General features: G+C 40.4%; 1 long non-coding RNA gene across 1 annotated transcript in view; it reads right to left on the reverse strand.

Moving 5' to 3' along the window:
• Positions 1-646: 646 nt before the first annotated feature.
• The window catches only part of LOC131995041 (uncharacterized), a 29,551-nt gene continuing 16,620 nt past the window's right edge, over positions 647-13,577 (reverse strand). Inside the window, exons 2-3 of the long non-coding RNA XR_009397093.1 lie at positions 1,005-1,205; positions 647-904 (exon numbers count right to left, since the gene is read on the reverse strand). This is a non-coding gene — a long non-coding RNA (uncharacterized LOC131995041). The remainder of the gene's footprint in view (positions 905-1,004; positions 1,206-13,577) is intronic.

Genomic DNA, 13,577 nt, shown 5'->3' on the forward strand with positions numbered 1-13,577 from the left:
GTTTTACCTCGATGTGCAATTTAAAAAATTTCTAAATTTTTCTTCAATTTAGATGAAAGTCATAGCGGTGAGTTATTTAAGCTGCTCCAATATCCATTAAAAGCTAAACTTTAGTTCTTCTTAAATTCAAAACTAATAGTAGTTCTATGGTTTAACTCGCCCACAGAGTAAGAACCCCCGTAGTGATGCCAAAAATATCCAATACCTCCATCACCATGAAAAAGGTCGGAGATAATTTTAATTCAAAAATTTACTTATCAATCACCGACCACCCCAAGGTCCATACTGTCATCCTTTATGTTCATACCATATTAAATTAGCGTATGCAATTCGTACTTTTGGAAATATTTTTTTTTCTTCTTACTGTCCTAAATATGAATATTTAAATAATGCGTTGACATTTTTATTCGTTGTATTTTTGTGACTCCTGGCAATTATGGAATACCTGCTGTGATTCCATTCAGAAGTCTTTGCATTTTAAACACTTCAATAATCGCTTCCAGCTGTGGCACAACGAGGCAACAATGATTCCTGAACGGGAATTGGTGTCAAATATAAATGGCATGGAATTTATTAACTACAACAAATTACTTGGAGTGATGTGAATGGAAGAGCAGGATTCTGAGAAGGAGAACAGCAGCAGCAGGAGCAGCATAAGTCATGAGAGTGTGTAAGCATTTGAGCATTAGCACTCAAAAACCTTACACTGTCAACAGTTACAAGTTCAGCACTTCGATGCATTGCCAGCTCAGTTAGAAGGGGTTGTAGTTCACAGCTTTGCATATGACATGTGCGTATGTTGCCGAAGAGGGTTGCTGCATGTTCGTCTTTTGCTGAGAAAGATGCAGACAAAAAAAGACTCAACAATTGCTGCTGCCATCAATTGTGCGTAAAATTTTGAAATCTGTGCACTGTAGCAAAACATAGTTGAGAAGGGTGGGACTTTTCTTATTTTGTTGCCATTCATTTGTGGTTGTTGGTGTGTAATGAAGGCTTGTACTTACCTCGTGTTGCATACTTCACCCTATTTGAAGGAATGTTTACGACTTTAAACTCTTTCTGGATCTGATTCATTGTAGCAATTGTTGTTATTGTTGTTGTTATAGTCCACCAGCTAAGCAGGAGTCCCATTAACAATAGGAATTGTGACAGATGTTCTATAATGCACAAAACTCAACATTTCCCCATTATCCTTTGAAAATGTCCTGTTTTTGCAAAACGTAATAAATTAGCTTTATTGCATAACAAAACAATTAGACTTTTAACAAATACTTCAATTAAGGGGCGGTCATTCAAGCAAACGAATGGTAGCAGCAACAAAACACTCTGAGTGTTTTAAGCAGCGATAGGCAACAACACAAACACAAACACCCTACAGCACATTGCATTGTAAGAACGCAAGATTATAAGCACGCGATTATGTGCTTGTATACAACTGCAGTGAAGGGCATTATAAATACCCTACACAACTACTGTGATACATGGTATATTTTCGTGCATATGTAGTATTGGTAAATATATCGGGTATGGGGAGGCCACCGGCACTTGAATTTGTAGATATCACATTCGTTCTTTACTCCCAAATATCGTTGATTTGAGCTCCACATTGCTATAGTCGGAAATGAAGTTCAGTTTAGGGGTTATTTAGGGCGTATCCCCAAAATTGGATATCAAGTTTGTTTTCTACTCTCAAATACCTTGAGAGACCCATATTGCCATAATGGGTCAATAAATCTATTCGACGTATTTTTAGGAGAAAAAAAAACCATCCTGACTTGAACGCAAATTTTAATGTCATATTTTTAATCTACTCCCAAATCTCATTTATTTGAATCCTATATAGCCATGGTCCGCTGCCCATTTGGAGGTATTTGGGGGTGAGGCAAAAGTTAGGTCCATTATTTGGACCTAATTTTTATGACATATTTGTAATCTACTGCCTGATACTTTTCATTTGAGTCCCATATTGATAGGAACATCGAATATTTTTGTTTAGAGAAGTTTTTGGTTTGGGTCGTCCCGCTGGGTACTTGGGCTCAAAATTTAATATGATATTCATTTTCTAGTCTCCAATACCTTTCATTTGATACCCAAATTGTGCCCGTCAGTTCTCTGTAGGTTTTGGGTGGCGTTTTTGGTGTAAGGGGGAGGGTCAGCCACCATCCGATATCCAAAAATAATATAACCTATGTTTCCCTTTTTTTGATTCTACTGAACAAACAAACAAACCGAGTCTCATATAATCATGATGGGTCATATACCCATATGGGAAGTTTTTAGGGGGTGGGGTGACCCTCTACACTTCGATCTGAATTTGTAAGCCAGATTGGTAATCTACTCCCGAATACCTTTCATTTAAGCCCCATATTGATATGGACGACCAATTTGTTTGTTTTTATACATTTTACAATTTTTAATCATATTCGCACTCTACTCTTCAAAACCTTTCATTTGATATCCATATTGGCTTTATCGGTCCACTTGTGATTTTGGATGGTATTTTTGGGTTTACAGGAAGGGTCCGTCCCCTTCCGATATCAACAAATTATAAAGCATATTTCTTCTTCCTGAGCATATTCCTAATCTACTCCCGAATACCTTTCATTAGAGCCCCATATTGTCATGATCGTCAAATAAACCTATTTTAAGGGGTTTTGGGGCTAGGGCGGCCCCCGGGATACTTAGACCCAACTTTTATTATTAAATTCGGACTCTACTCTTGAATACCTTTCATTTGAATCCCATATGGTCCTGATCGGTACACTTTTATATATGGGTAGAAGTTTTGGAGTAAGGGGGAGGGTCCGCCCTCTCCCGATATCGACATAGGCCATACAATTTTTAGATATCGGAAGGGGGACGGACACTCCCCCTTATGCGAAAAACACAACCCAAAATCAAAAGGGGAGCGATCGGGACAATATAGGTATCAAATGAAAGGCATTGGAAACCAGAAAACGATTATGGTATTAAAATTTGGATCCAAGTACCCAGTCAAAACTCTTCTAAAAAATATATCCGTAATTCTTGCCAATATGAGACTCAAATGAAAAGTATTAGGCAGTAGATTACAAATATGGCATACAAAATTAGGTCCAAGTAATGGGAGGTCGCCCACCCTCAAATAGTGCAAACCAGTGCTGGGGCATCGTGGGTTCGATTCCTTCCATTGGCTTCATTCTGCAGGTATAAACGTAGAACTTTGGTATTAAAATTATTTGGTACAACAAAGGAATTTTAGCTTTACTTTAACCAGACTGAGGTATGGTAATATTTGCTTGTAACCCTCCATACTGATTCGACATTACATCTTCAGCCTCTTCTTACAGCCTCAGAATAAAACTAAGCAAAATTTCCTAGCTTTCCCTTTTGTTTGGAATATGTTGGTATTGAGCTATATCAGGTTATAGACCGAATTGGGCTGTCATGCAAAATTTCAGCCAAATCGAATGGAAATTGAGGCTTCCAGGGGCTCAAGAAGTCAAATCGGGAGATAGGTTTATATAGGAGCTATATCCAAATCCGAACCGATATAGCTCATTTGAAATCCCCAACGACCTACATTAATTTTTAGTATCGGTGCAAAATGTCAAGCGGCCAGCTTTAAGCGTTCGACCGCTATAGTGATTTCGACAGACGGACATGGCTAGTTCGACTCAGAATATCGAGACGATCTAAAATATATATAGTTTATGGGGTCCTAGATCAATATTTCGAGGTGTTACATACGGAATGACTAGATTAGTATACCCCTATCCTTTGGTGGAGGGTATAGAAAGGTTCACCATGACATCCTTTTTCATTACAATTTGAACTAACCGAGTGTCTCAAAATCACCAAGTACATGGATTCTTGGACATGAACTTAAATTTATGCACATAAAAATAGGATTTTCTTTTCCTTTGTGGTGACAAGCGTTCACTGAGAACTCCTATTCGCCATTTCGCTACACTATGCCAAGGTGGAATGGAATGAGTTTTTGATGTTTAACATTAACATTTGAAGTAACTTTTCCACGCGCTTTAATGCAAAGTGATGCCAATGACATTTGACAGTGATTTATTGCCCGAAACAGACGCCAAAAAGCTCACTACAATGCATCACTTTATTACACGAAGAGGGAGCCAAAAAAAAAAACGTAACAAAGTTCTCCCTCTTCTCAAATACTTGCATAGATGTAACGATGAACTGGAAAATGAAGGAACATGCCCTCTATTCATTTCGAGGATGTCACATACACTGTTACAAATGTTTTAACGCAATGGGAGCACATGTACATAAACTCAATGAAATGATACTCGAATACACACGGAAAAAATGTGCAGATATAAGGGAAATCTTAACATAAAAATTAAAAATTTGATAAGGAGAGACTTTTTTTTTATAACTGTGAGTGCTATCCCATTCAAGTTTTTCCTTTTTATAGGCGAGCCAGACACCTCTTTCTTTTAGTGAGTTTGTGGAAGAAAATGAACTTCACGTAATGGCGGTGCACTCGGTGTCCCATTAGTGCATTCATTGGTCATAACACAACTTTAAGCTTTTGTGTCTCCTGGTCCAGATCGCATCTACCCTAAGATGTTACAGGACGATGATGGATGGTAATCATACCGAAGGTGATATTCATACTGAAGGTGGTATTCATATTGAATTGTGGTATTCATGTCGAAGTGGTATTAATACCGAAAGTGGTATTCACACCGAAGGTGGTATTCATATCGAATGTGGTTTTTATACCGAAAGAGGTATTTATATCGAAAGAGGTATTCATGCCAAATCTGGTATTCATATCAAAAGTGGTATTTATACCGAAAGAGATATTCATACAGAAAGAAGTAAAGGGTGATTTTTTTGAGGTTAGGATTTTCATGCATTAGTATTTGACAGATCACGTGAGATTTCAGACATGGTGTCAAAGAGAAAGATGCTCAGTATGCTTTGACATTTCATCATGAATAGACTTACTAACGAGCAACGCTTGCAAATCATTTTCAGTGAATGGGCCCTAGAAATGTTGGCAGAAAATCCGCTTTTTTATCGACAAATTTTGTTCAGCGATGAGGCTGATTTCTTGTTGAATGGCTACGTAAGTAAGCAAAATTGCCGCATTTGGAGTGAAGAGCAACCAGAAGCCGTTCAAGAACTGCCCATGCATCCCGAAAAATGCACTGTTTGGTGTGGTTTGTACGCTGGTGGAATCATTGGACCGTATTTTTTCAAAGATGCTGTTGGACGCAACGTTACGGTGAATGAACACATTTCGAACCGAACACTGATTTTGGTAATAAAATTCAATGATTTGCAAGCGTTGCTCGTTAGTAAGTCTATTCATGATGAAATGTCAAAGCATACTGAGCATCTTTCTCTTTGACACCATGTCTGAAATCCCACGTGATCTGTCAAATACTAATGCATGAAAATCCTAACCTCAAAAAAATCACCCTTTATTTACACATTAAGAGGTATTATACCGTAAGAGGTATTCATACCGAAAGAGGTATTCATACCGAATAAGGTACTCATATCGAATTCATACCGAATGAGTGGTATTTATACCGAAAGAATACCACATTCATACCGAATGTGATATTCATACCAAATGAGGTTTTCATACTGAATGAGGTATTCATACTGAAGGAGGTATTCATACTAAATGAGGTATTCATACTGAATGAGGTATTCATGCTGAATGAGGTATTCATATCAAAAGTGGTATTTATAACGAAAGAGGTATTGATAGCTAATGAGGTATACATACCGAATTAGGTACTGAAGGTGGTATTCATATCAAAAGTGGTATGTATGCCGAAGGAGGTTTTTATACCGAAAGAGGTATTTATACCGAAGGCGGTATTCATACTATTGACAGCGGCATTACTGTTACGAGAATGAGTATGTTTTTGCATAGGGAGATCACGGCCAGTATTAGGACGTCTTCATTGAAGATGGTATTCATACCAAAAGAGGTATTCATGCCGAATAAGGTATTCATACTGAATGAGGTCTCATACCTAAGGTGATATTTATACCGATTAAGGTACTGAAGGTGTTATTTAATCATAATTTTCGTCATGGAAGAGGCGGAGTGCCTTCTCCGCACGCTTCTGGTCCGTGCCGGGATTGAAAAGAACCCCGGACCCTGGTTCTGTTCGGTTTGCCAGAACCGCCTTAATCATCGGTCGGTGTCTGTGAGGTGTAACCGGTGCATGGAGTGGGTACATTTCCGATCTTGCTCTGGCCTCACTTCAATACGGGAGTATAGTCATACTGGCTATGTCGCAAGGTGCTGTGCGAACATAGCCAGCAGTCGGTCAGAAGCGTCGTAGCCAGCAGTCGGTCGCAGCGATCTAGGAGACAAAGCTGACCAACGCCTGCAGCTTGTACAGTTACCACGGTTACAATGTGCTACGTAAGGATCGCTCAAGGATGGAATGGAATATAGACCTGTCTCGCCTGCGCATGGCGCTAGTGACCCCTACATGGAATGCATGGGGATAGCAGTCAGGTCTGGTACTGCCGAGATAGAGCTATACAACGTGTACACACCGCCGGTTGGTAGCTGTGTCCCGATTAATGGCCAGGCTTTCAACCCCCAAATACGTGGGTTGCTATCTGGCCATAATCGTCTGGTTCTAGTGGACTTTAATGCGCATCACACGTCATGGCATTCTCCCCTAGGTAACAACCAGCGTTACATAGCTTTGGCGGAGCAGATTAAAAGCTCCACGTTTTACACGGTGAATGGGGATGCCCCCACTAGGATTACGAGGAGGTGCAGCAGCTCGCTAGACATTTCCTTTGCATCCCCTGATCTCCTGAGTGACGTATCCCGGCAAGCCGTCATCTGTTTGGGGTCAGACCACCTCTCCATAATTCTTACCATCGTCCGACCAACCGACTTCATAACCTCTGAGCGCCGGACGTTTATCAATCATATTTGGCCGATTGGACTGGCTTCAGAGAGTATACCAATCGCCGTACTGAAGCGGCCACAAGCCCCCTCTGATGTGCTTGAGGCCGAGAGGAAATTCCGAGACATCATTAACGCAGCAGCCGCTCGCTTTATACCAGCCGGTCGAATACCCCAAGTGCGGCCCAATTTCCCGGGACAAGCAGTGGTACTCGCAGATGAGCGTGATGGGATTCGTGCTATGGACCCCGCTAACCCTGGAATCAGCGAGCTGAATCTGGAAATAAACAGGGTAGTCAACGAACATAAGCGGAATTTGTGGCTGGAACACTTGGAGCAATGTAACTTAGGCACCGCTGTAGATGCAAACTGTGGTCTACTGTTAAGTCACTCTCGAACCCCGGTAGACGGGATAACAGGACCTCAGTCACTTTTGGCAAAATAACCGTGACTGATCCGAAGAGATGCGCCAGGTTGTTCAGCCGTCAATTTTTTGTGCATCCCGAGAGAGACAGGGCAAGGAGGAGAGCCATTCGCCGTATTTGTGGTCTCCGTGCCGATGAACAACCATAACAATTTTCCGTGGGGAAAGTTATGAATGTCATTCGTGGCGCCAAATCATCTAAGGCGTTGGGCCCCGACGGAATCTCTATATTGATGTTGAAGAATCTAGATTCACCTGGAGTTGAGTACCTTACCACTGTCCTCAACCTCTCCATCAGGAGACATAGATCCTACCAGTGCGAAGACATAACTACATGCTGTCTAAGCAATACCTTTTAGGCTGTTATCGCAGAAACCATCCAAATCATCATCTTGTGGATAGATATCCACCGTCCAGAAGCCTTAAAGTAGATCTACATGATCTAGAGCGTGAGGTTCAGCGCTACAAGAGAGAACCTCTAAATCAAGCGGCATATCAAGTAGGTCTAAACAACATGCATGCAGACACAGTAGTAGATGCGGTAATTAGCTACCGGGTGAGTGTAGTCCTTGGAGAACGACCGCCACCCATTGCACCTGAAGAAATCGACCTCCCCCGGCAAACCAGATTTGTTCTGGCTCAATTTCGGTCCGGCAGATGCAGCCGCCTCAATTCCTACAGAGCTAGGATTGATGCCGAAGTGCAAGATGTATGTCCCGATTGTAACCAGGGACCGCACGATACACTTCACCTGTTTAACTGCCCGGCCAGACCCACTCGACTCAGACCCAGATCCTTGTGGACGCACCCCATCTTAGTCGCAGAGTTCCTGGGTCTTGACACTCAACAGAATCAAGCAGACGGAAAATAGAACACAATAAACTGCTACAACAACAACGGCCAGTATTAGGACGTCCTCGTTGAAGGTTTTTTGGGTTCGATGAGATGCTGTGGAAACTTGAATTGCTAGTTGCCAGGGTTGCGCTTATGCTTACGGCCTGTATATTCTGGCCATAGGGAAGTTCTCGAATACCCGATGTGAGGTTTTGGAAACCGTTCTTGGGGTTACGTCTTCATCGGCTTCCAGTTTAATGATTGTAAAACTGAGTTGATATTGTTCACGAGAAGTACGAAGGTGTATGAATTCAAACTGTTGAGCTTGCAAGGGGCTGCCTTGGATAATAAGATGAACTAGGGCTTGAATAGGCAGTCTGGGATAAGAAAGAATTTTGCGGCTCTTTATTCGTTCCATGGGTTCGATGGTGGCAGATGGGTTTGCGATCCAGATTTATGAACTGGCTGAACTCGGCGATAGTGTGACCAGTTTTGACCTATAGTTGTCACATCTGTAGGCCGGTGACTGAGTGATCGTCGCATGTGTGAGATAGGGTAAATAGGGTAACTTTGAGATTTATAAGTATGGCTAAGGGTACTACTGTGACCTGTTCCTTGGAGGTGTTGCTGGTGATTCAGCCGATAGACCAATGATCCTTGGTCTGTTTCCGAGATTGCCGGTATACCCAACAGGGCAATCGGCGACCTTCAGAATCGTAGATAGTTGAATCGCAGATCTCTCTTTGCATCAAGTACAATGGCAGCATATTCCGCGTAGAAATCACTACTGTGGTACAGGGTATTATAACTTAGTGCATTTGTTTTTAACACCCAAAAGGAAGAGAGATAGACCCATTGATAAGCATACTGATCGACTCGGTCCAGATTTGGATACAGCTCCCATAAATATGTTCGTCCGATTTGAAGTTATATTGCAATCAAACGGTCATTCGTTACCCGATTCTCTCGAAATTTAGCAATACGGGTTTTCTAATGATTCTTGACATTACTGGTGAATTTCATGGATATCGGTTCAGATATGGGTATAGCTCCCAATTATTAGTATCGTCCGATTTGCAATAATATTGCAATCAAATGGTCATTTGTCCCACTTTGTACCTATACGATAGGTGTAGGGTATTATACAATCGGCACCGTCCGACTTTTGCCTTTCCTTACTGGTTTTTCATTCAGGATTTGGTGGAGTTAAGCGGACTGAATACAGACAGCTTTTTATACCCACCACCGTAGGATAGGGGGTATATTCATTTAGTCATTTCGTTTGCAATATATCGAAATATCAATTTCCGACCCTACAAAGTATATATATTTCGGATGATCGTAAAATTCTAAGACGATTTAACGATGTCCGTATGTCTGTCCGTCTGTTATAATCACTCTAGAGCCTTCAAAAATTGAGATATTGAGGTGAAATTTGGCACAGATACGTCTTTTTGATGCACGCTGGTTAAGTTTTTGAACGGCCCAAATCGGACCATATCTGGATATTGCTGCTATATATACCGATTTTCCGATAAGGGGTCTAATGCCCATAAAAACTTTATTTTTCATCCGATTTTGCTGAAATTTGAAACAGTGAGTAGTTTAATGCTTCCCGACAACTGACTCAAATATGGTTCAGATCGGAATATATTTGTATAAAGCTATCATACAGACCGATCTGCGTATAAAAGGTCTGAAGCCTATAAATGCACTATTTATTGCCCGATTTCGTTGAAATTTGGAATTTTGCACAGGTTTAAGCCTCTCAACAACCGACCCAAATGTGGTACAGATCGGACTATATTAAGATATAGCTTCCATATTGACCGATCTCCCGATAAAGGGTCTGAAGCCCATAAAAGCTTTATTTATTACCCGAGTTCACTGAAATTTCCACCAATGAGTTATTATAAGCCTGTCGACATCTGCCCTAAATATGGATTAGATCGGTCCATATTTAGATATAGCTGCCATGTAGACCGATCTCCCGATAAAAGGTCTGAAGCCCATAAAAGCTTTATTTTTTATCCGATTTCCCTGAAATTTGGAATAGTGCGCAGTTTTAAGCCTCTCAACATCCGACCCAATTTTGGTATAGATCGAACTATATTTAGATATAGCTACCATATAGACCGATCTGCCGATAAGGGGTCTGAAGCCCATAAAAGCTTTATTTTTTAACCGATTTCGCTGAAATTTGAAGCAGCGATTAGTTTCATGCCTCTTAACACAGGTCCCAATCAGATCAGACTATATTAAGATATAGCTGCCATATTGACCGATCTGCCGATAAAGGATCTGAAGCCCAAAAAAGGTCTATTTATTACCCGATTTAGTTGAAATTTGAAACAGTGGGTAGTTTTAGGTCTACCGACGTCCATCCCAAATATGGTTTGTATCGGACAATATTTAGATATAGCTTTCATGCAGAGCGATCTGCCGATGAAGGGTCTGAAGCCCATTAAAGCTTTATTTTTTATCCCATTTCGCTGAAATTTCAAATAGTGAGTAATTTTAGTCCACCGCCATCCGACCCAAATATGGTAAAGATCGGAGTGTATTTAGATATAGCTGTCATATAGACCGATATACCGTTTAAGGGTCTGAAGCTCATAAAAGCTTTTTTTATTACCCGATTTTGTTGAAATTTGAAATACAAAATTCAACAGCGACTTATATTTATTTGACCACTCAATGTCCGTGCCGAATTTGGGTGCATGATTTATCCAATTTTCACCAGGTTGTGGCGAAAGGGCGTTTACATATACTCCCGAGGAGGTGGGTATCCAAATTTTGGCCCGGCCGAACTTTATGCATTTTTAGTTGTTATTCTATCACGAAAGTGCTATGAAATTGTACTTTGATGAAATGTGCCGCAATCATTGCAATCACAGAGAGGCTATTGAGAAACCACTCTTTTATGTCTGTTGACATTTGTAAAATTTAGTGGAGATAGTTTTCTTATCCATCAAGATCGGTTCAGAATTAGATATAGCGTTCATTTAATGATATCGCCCTATTTTCGTAGACAAGGGTATAACATAGTCGGCGGCGTCCCACTTTTATATGAAATTAATGGAATTCAATTAGTTTTTCATTGGCTAAAATATGGTTACCAAAACACCATAATTTTGGCTGAGTGTACACCCTGCTGAGATGATAAAGGAAATGGGGCTGCATCTAAGTTTGTGTCTGTGTGGAAAGCGTTTTATATGCATGAGATAAATCGCTTCGCTTTTACCTTATCCACGAGTATTACTTTCGTTCTACAATCCTGATTCACTGACAATCGCATGGAAAGCTCCTCTTCACTTACATTTCGGGTGCATGCTACTATTTTTTGTGTTCGCGATTTCTTTTTTCATTTTCTCTGCTAAACATTTTCGGCTAATATGCTGTTTAGGTGTGCACATACAAAGTGTGTAGAACCACTGACACATATAAAACTCATTTCTCGTAGTTCACTTTTTTTTGCTACCCATCAGAAATATAAAAAAAAAAACAAATATTCTATGAAAATACTTTAAATCCTGGCAATACCTAAACTGTCATTGCCATTGCTGCGCAAACACTAAAGGGACCGAATTGGGAGCAGCATCCGCTTTTGTAGCGGAGGTGGAAAGAACAAAAAAAAAAAAAAAGAATTCGATCATTCATAGAAAAAATTCCACCACAAAACATTATTTTTATAGTTTTTGACATAAGAAGGGCGTCATCATGCCATTCTTTGAGTTTGATGTATGTTTATTTGTGTTTGGCTGACGGCTCCCCCCCCCCCCCCCCCCCCCTCCTTCTTCGCCATGCAGTTTTTGAAGTTGCAGATATGAAAAAAAATGTGTTTTCAATGAGTATGAACACATACACACACAGAAACAAAAGCGAACGAGTTACAGTAGTTTGAAGTGAGAATTTTACAAGAATAGATAGTGCATTTATTTAACTATCCATGTTTGGATAAAGCTGCCACATAGAGTGAGCACCGGACAGCTGAAATTTGAAAAAGGGAGTATTATTCAATCCTCCGAAACCAGTGTCAAATATGATTCAGATCTTTGGATATTGCTTTCGCCATTTGTATTCGTTTCTTGCCATTTGTTTTTCTTTTTCATTTCCCGGTATCGAAGTTTCAGAGTACTGTTTCAAATGATGTTTGCTGGTAAACATCAAAGCAAATCTGTGTAGTTTGTGGGTTACAAACTTGACTTTTTCTCCGTCGATGTTTTGTGTCGGCTGCCACATCTCCGTCTTGCACAGATTCGGCTTCAAGCACAAAGACGTGTCCACACATTGTAGGTTGTTGCCAATAGCGTGTCAGTCAGTCTGTCAGTGAGTCAGTGTCTACTTGCTTGCCATCACACAGCCATAGATGTTTGATGATATATGACGAGCGAGAAGAAAAAAAAAAAAAAAAAAAACGGAGAAGTCATCGAAGGAAATGACATTGCTTCCGCAACTGTTTTCGCAGCCTCAGTTTACGTTTTTTACGAATTCGTCTTTGCCATTCAATCGGGCAATGTTTAGTGTGTCGTTGTCAGAAGTTTAAAATTTCTGGTCGTTTGGAAAACAAGTTTGTTGGAGAGCTTGTTTTGTTTTGTTGTCTTCTCCCACTCAAAGTGTGTGTGTGTGTGTGTGTGAAAATTTGGCAGTAATAGTTTTCGATTCTTTTGCTGAAAACTTAACTCTTAAGTTTGGTATGTGCTCGAAACATATGAACGTGCGAATGTAAGTGGATACTGGCTTGAGTATATGTGTGTGTGTGTGTCTGCGTCAGGAAAACAACATCATGGGAATATGTTCCACTGCATGTGTGCTTGTTTACAGTGATAAATAAATAAAATTGTCGCTCACCTCGTTGTGAAATTACCCAACTTCGGCACCCTTATGACATAACAATGGGGGGAAAACTAGAGAATTAAAAGGAAGCAAATTGGATCGTATTGTAATTAAGGTAAACTAAAATACTTTTCGAAGAATTGGCATTAACTTCAATCGAGTAAAAATAGTTCACCCAGGCCGAATCTTGGCTATCCATAGCCATGGGCTCTGCTGACCTTATATTCGGATTATTTTAAGGAAATCAATAGGGCCTGATGAAGTCAAATCCAGCAATTCGGCCAAAACTCGAAGTCTTTCGGTGCCGAAAAAGACTAATTAAGAGATCAGTTTATTATCAGCATTAGTTTATAGACCAATTTGGACCATACCTTCCATATACATTGGGAGTAATAGAACACCATGTGTAAAATTTCAACTATATGGGAAAAAAACTGGGGCTTTAGAATATCTAAAAGCCTCAATTATTATCCTATTTGAACCAACGACCAACCGAAAGTGGAAGTTTCGGTGGTGATTTCCACAGATGGACGGACACGCATACCCACCTTTTTCCATTTGATCAAAATACAA

Source organism: Stomoxys calcitrans, chromosome 2 (genome assembly GCF_963082655.1).
Source record: "Stomoxys calcitrans chromosome 2, idStoCalc2.1, whole genome shotgun sequence".
Lineage (NCBI taxonomy): Eukaryota > Metazoa > Arthropoda > Insecta > Diptera > Muscidae > Stomoxys > Stomoxys calcitrans.